Below are 5,049 nucleotides of genomic sequence, written 5' to 3' on the forward strand. Positions count from 1 at the left end.
TCGTTTCGTCCATCCCGAACCGATCGTTTCATGTCTCTAAGCAGTTTCGACGGGCTTCACGAATTCGTTCATAATTTCCTGCTCCGATATCGGATTTTGGTGATCTTGGTGTTTTTATGCGTAGATATCGAAGAGAGCTTTCCAATGATGTAGAGATTGCATGATTTGGACTTGTAGAGTGAAAGTTACCAGACTTGCAAGGTCTGACGTTTCTTGAGCTTAACGTTTTCCCTAGAAACACTCCAAATGTTCCCGTTTCGTCGTGATGTTCCGTAGCCCATGTTTTCCACTCCTTTTGCTCTTTTTATGCATGAAACCCTATTTAAACACCAAAGAACACAACCATGCAATATCGAAGCCGAATGTGTCCTAGAATGCCTACAAATATGTAAAATAGAGTGAAATACGCTAGACATCCTATATCAAAACGTCATCCAAAATACATGTTATCGCTTGCGCAAAGAAGAACGTATTCTTCGATCCTAGCAGACAAGTTCCAACTGTTGGAATCCTTTCCGTCGTGTGGATACGTGTAGAGGGCGAGATAGTCTTCCTGCCTTTGTGATCGGACGAATACATCGACTGATACAGGAGGGATCGGGTCTTCGTTAGGTCTACCTCTGAAAGCCGATGAGCTCAACATATTGATGAATGCCGGTTGAAACTCAAAATTGTTATGGTCGATGTCAGGCCGGCGAATGTATGAGAGTTGCTGAATGTACTTGAGTTGAAGGTATGCCCCATAAGTGTCATTGTTGTTCTCATCAACTATAGCACGTTCCTCCATCTTTCTTTGTTGTCGTTTCTTCTTTCGATTGCGCTTATCTGACTTCTCGATTTCAGGGTCAAGAGGTACTAGGTTATCAGGCCCAGAACTCCTGGTCATACACCGAAAACCTGCACACCAGAAAGTAGAACAAACACAAAGAATAGATCAAGAAATCGAGGGAAAACAAAAAGGAAAAAGAATCTAGATTCAAAGGAATCTTTATCCTAGCGCTAAACTATTCCCCGACAATGGCGCCAAAAACTTGATAACGCAAATCTAGGTATAGAAATAATGCTCAAGTGAGAAAAACCTAGATAGAGCGAATACCGCAAGGATATGGATCAACTATAGTACCAGGGTCGAACATAGTCAATAGTTAACTCTAGGAACAAGACTCAACCAAGAATTAGATCAGGAAATATGGAATGAAGTATGTGAATATCGAAAATAAATCAATAAACTAACTAAGTAAAATCATATAGATAAATCACCATAGCTTCGGGATAATCTTAACGCGCAAGGATTATTTCTAAGGATGGAGAATCTACGAATATCGAACTCTAATCGGGGATCTCAAGTTCTAATATCAGATTTGGCTCTCTCAAGTCCTAAATCTACTATCCAATAATTTAACCTACCGATCTCTCAACCTAATAGATTAAAATATCAAATGCATTAACGATCACAGTTTCTAATCCGATTAACCTATCTTTCAATAGTCTTAATCAATTCATTCAATGAATTCGTTCCGAATCTAATTCTAACTCTCGTTGTAAATAAGAATCTAAAATCAATCAATCCTCGTTGTAAATCAGAATCTAAGATCAATCAATCAATAGGCCAAGAAGATCAAAAGCAATAAACTCAATTCAATTAAACCGCCAAGTATCGATAACCTAGTCTCGGAAAATAAAAACCAAACAAATCCCTACAAGGTTAAATCCCTAGCTACAGTGAAACGACTACTCGCTACCCATAACAACAAACGAGTTTAAATCAATAGAAAGAAACATAGAAACAGATAAAGAAGACTCGCAACCATCTCTCGACGACGATTCTTCAATCTCTGATCCCGGAAAACTCCGTCTTGATTCTCTCTCGAGTTCTCTAGCTTCTGCTGTGATCTCTCGATGATTTCTAAAGCCCAAGACATCCTCTCTTTATTAGCTTGGCAGATCAGTTTCTTCCTTTACTGGAAACGGAAGTCCGGATGCAAAACAGGAAATTTTCCCGTAATGCAACACGGTCGTGTCGAATGCAACACGGTCGTGTCAATTCTCTGAGTAAAACTTCACTTTTTCAGCAACTCAACACGAGTCGTGTCGAATGCAACACGGTCAGTGTCAAATTCTCTGAGCAAATCTTCACTTTTTTCAGCACAGACACGACACGGCCGTGTCAAAGGCAACACGGTCCGTGTCGATTCTTCAACTCGAACATACTTGACAGATTTGCTCATACCTTTTTGTTCCAATGCCGGATTTATGCGATCTTGGTGTCTATGCGTAGATATTGAAGAGAGCTTTCCAATGATATTGAAAAATGCATGATTTAGGCTTGTGGAGTAGAAGTTATTGCACTTACAAGATCTGACTTTTTAGGCTTCATGTTTTTCCCCGTAACAACTCCAAATATTCCGTTTTTCTGTGATATTCCGTAGTCCATGTTTTACACTCTTTTTACTCTCTTTTATGCATGAATACCTGTTTTGATACCAAAGAAAGCAACCAAACAATATCGAGACCAAATGTGCTCTAGAATGCCTATAAATATGCAAAAACGAGTAAAATGCACTAGACATCATATACCAAAATGTCACCAAAATATATGTTATCACATCTCCGGCGAGAAGTACAACTAATTTATGAGCATCATCAGAGTGGGATAAGGTTTAGAAATAGATAGATACATTTACATTATTTGTGTGTATGTGTATGTGTATGTCTCAAACCATTAGACAATTAGATCTATCTATTGACAAAACCGATGTGCCAATTACCATCGCCAATTAGAGTTTACGATATACAAACAAAAAGTATTTCTTTGCAAACAGATATTTAGGCAATCTGAATCTTTGCATAGTTGAGAGTGCCAACCAAATAATCAACTTTTGACATTTTTCTCTATCTAATTGATTGAATAAGAGAAACACACATAACCCACCAAAACCTTCTGATAGCGCCTTACAAATTCAGCAAATCTCTTAATTTCTATACCCCTTACTTCCCCCTATTACTTAGTCCTTGTTTGTCTGATCTCTCAATGAAACTAAATATCACACAAAAAATACATATATAAAAACTAACAATAATGATGAGTCCTAACCTCGGAGATTCGATGGGAATAAGCTGGGAAGGAGTCCTTGGAGAAAGATTGTCATTTGAAATCCCTACAACGATCATGACAGTCTTTTCCTTCAAATTCGCAGTTTTTGAATCTGTTTTCATCCATGTAACATACCTGTTTCCCATCCTCTCTATGTTGCCAAACAAACTCCGACTCCTACGCAAGCAAAATTTTTTCACCCGGGGATTGAATTCTTACAGAAACTGTGTATCAGTCTGTGTTTGTTATCACTCAGTCAGTCAGGTGGTACAACACACACCTGACCATGCCCTGGACTATGTTCCAAGGAATAGATGGTTGCGCCTTTCGCGAATTTTTGATGTCCAATCGCAGATTTTCTTAGTTGTGACACCATTGGACGCTTGTATTTGTCCTGCTTTTTTATTACGGGACAGAGCCCAATGGGTCTTCTGCTGATACTACTCTAATTCTCTTGTGTGTTTGAATATATTTTTCAAGAGAGAATTCAGAAACACAAGCTTTGACAGCTGAAGTGTCAAAATTGTGCACAAGATGCAAAATTAAGGAAGATGGGTTTGCCCATCAGCGGCGAAAATACACATGGCAATAAAAACTAAACTTGCTATGATCCATTACTTTAACAGCTTCTCTACTGCAGTTCTTGCTGCTCTAATTGTATCACGGCTAGGTACCCATTTCACGACTATGTTTAGATCAGCTCTCATAGGAGAATGGATTTTAACAAGCTTTGTTTTTTTTTAAAGAGAACTAAAACAATATCAGAATGTCATATAACCCATAGGCCAAGAAAAGTGTAAAACAACATAAATTGGGAAACCTATGAACCAAAGCAATTTTGGTTAATCGATAAAGTGGTTATTGAGGTATAGATAGAAGTAGTCACTAAAAGATATTGAATAAAGACATTCCCATCCGGCATTAAGCCATTGTATTTCAAGAATTTTGCAATGCAAGATGCATGATGATGAAAATTAGAACTCATAGGCTTACACCCAAGCACTCCATCATCTGGTAATATGCTCTACCATGCAAAGGTGTATGCCTTAGTCGTGATTTCGAAAAATATCTAGTCCTGAAAGAACATTTCAAAAAGGATTATTGTGAAAAGTAAACCTGCCTGATAAGTCCATCACTAAACAAAATTGGTCGTAGACCTTCTACCATTCTTTGTAACCTGGTTCCACCGTGGAACCATACATATCAACTGAATCACATATTGAGAGAGTAAATTCTAGAGCTTTGAGCCCTGTTCCCTTGGCTGCTGAGCCAAATTAAGCACCAAGCATTAAATAAAGGAAATATCGTCAAAAAAATCATGTATTCTTCCAACGAAAAAACTCTAGGGATATCAATTAAATCCGAAATCCGAAGCCCGACCCGAACCCGCCCGAAAAAAATTAAGGACATGGATCTAATAATATAGACCCAATAAATAAGTGGTGGGTCGGTCTGGCCCGAAAAAATTGAGACCCGAATCGAATCCGGCCCGATACCCGTCTGACCTGCCCATTTAGCCCGAATCATATCGAATGATTAGATTTTTATTCTAATATAACATAAAAAATCTTTTATTTATGTTATATATATTTATATATTTGATGGGTTTAATTAATATATATACTAAAATTATATATTATTTTATTTATAAAATCATATATATATATATGTATAACCGACTATTTTGATAAGATTTTGATCTAATTTATATGTATAATGATTTATGAATTTAATTTTAAATTTATATGAATATTTTTTTATACCGAATATATATTATATATATTAAAAAATATTAGATAAATTTGTATATTTTAAAATTTATATGGTTATTTTTTAATTTAAAAGTTTTTAAATGTAGTCGATGTGCATAAAAAAATTTATCTTTGTTTTAATATATTCTTATCGGATGTGGTGTTAGATAATTGAATAATTGGATAATTTTTTAAAATTTCCGG

Source organism: Tarenaya hassleriana, unplaced genomic scaffold, assembly GCF_000463585.1.
Source record: "Tarenaya hassleriana unplaced genomic scaffold, ASM46358v1 Cleome6, whole genome shotgun sequence".
Lineage (NCBI taxonomy): Eukaryota > Viridiplantae > Streptophyta > Magnoliopsida > Brassicales > Cleomaceae > Tarenaya > Tarenaya hassleriana.